The sequence below is a fragment of the Arachis hypogaea genome, chromosome 16 (genome assembly GCF_003086295.3).
Source record: "Arachis hypogaea cultivar Tifrunner chromosome 16, arahy.Tifrunner.gnm2.J5K5, whole genome shotgun sequence".
NCBI lineage: Eukaryota > Viridiplantae > Streptophyta > Magnoliopsida > Fabales > Fabaceae > Arachis > Arachis hypogaea.
This window is the reverse complement of record NC_092051.1, coordinates 67,059,964-67,061,457: the sequence shown is the minus strand read 5'-3', so window position 1 is coordinate 67,061,457 and position 1,494 is coordinate 67,059,964.

Below are 1,494 nucleotides of genomic sequence, written 5' to 3'. Positions count from 1 at the left end.
AACTTGCATGCGGTTTAGAACTCACACTCTAGTATTTAGAAACTATGTCACAATTATACAAAAGAAGACACACATTTCACTGATTCTAGTGTCCTTGAAATACTTCAAAAGAGTTGTAGGTTAAGTCAACCACACAAGTAGTGAAGAGGTATGAAAGCATTCAAGCAATTAATCAAGCCATTGTGAAATTGGATAGTGCATGGACATTGATTGATGTGTAGGTAGACTTAGTGAACAAAATGGTATATGAAACTCACACAACGATCAATGACACATATTGAAGTTGTTGCCACACCTAAGTGACATAGAGGTGAAACACATGGATGCTATAACTTATGAAAAAGAGGATAGAAGTGAAAATCAATCACATAGCAAGCATGGTCCACAAAGCTTGAAAAGCTCAAAAATATGTCACTAGCTAAACTGTCGATTCAATTTCACAATTCCACAATCTCAATGCATGAAAAAAGTGATGTGAAGAAGGATAAACCATAAACAAGCATCACGTAAAAAAATGCAATGATAATATGCAATTGCCTAACAATAGATAATGAATGCATGGTGGCCAAAACATGCAATTCAAAGAGTTAAGATGCATGAATGTAACGTAACATGTACTTGGTGTTCAAAGACATTAAGCATGAAAAGTTCCAAACCAAGTAACCAAATACAACCTTATCATAGAAATCCAACAATGACAATTAAAACAATGATGTTCAACTAACATCGCATTAGTAATATGCAGTAGTAAATGGTAAACAAGATTAGTAATCCAACACTTATAATGGAAAACAAAAATTAAACTAACTAACTAACTAAAAAAAATGGTGTTACATGATGCTTGGTAGTGTTGGATGATGTTTGAAGGGTGGAAAGAGAAGAGAAGAAGGAAGGAATGGAAAGAAGAGAAGAAAAGAAGGTGAGTGAAACAGGGCAATCCACGCGTGCGCGTCATGTGTGCGTAAGCATGGATTGATGAAATGGAAGTAACGCGTACGTGCGGCTGACGCTTACGCATGCATGGAAAAGCAGAGAGTCGACGCGTACGCGCAAGGTACGCGTGCGCGTGCCCTAGGGCACAAAGTTGGCACCCTTCAGGCACAACTCTCAGGTGAATGTATGGGAAGTGGAAAAATTCAATTCACGCGTACGCGTACATGACGCGTGCGCGTGGATGGCCGAAAATACTTGGGCACGCGTACGCGTGAAGCATGCGTACGCGTGGATGGTGCTCTGTTTTTCAAAATTTTTCTATGTTTTTGCACCAAACCAAGCATTCCAAACCTCCAAACAGCTACCAAAATATCACAAAACCTTATTTAACCTACTAGACTCCCAATTAAACTTAACTAATCAAACAAAACATGAAATTAAACCTATTTTACTAATATGTACAAAAGAGAAAAAAATGAAGAGATGTTACCATGGTGGGGTGTCTCCCACCTAGCATTTTTGTTTATTGTCCTTAAGTTGGACTTATGGGGAGCTCCTCAT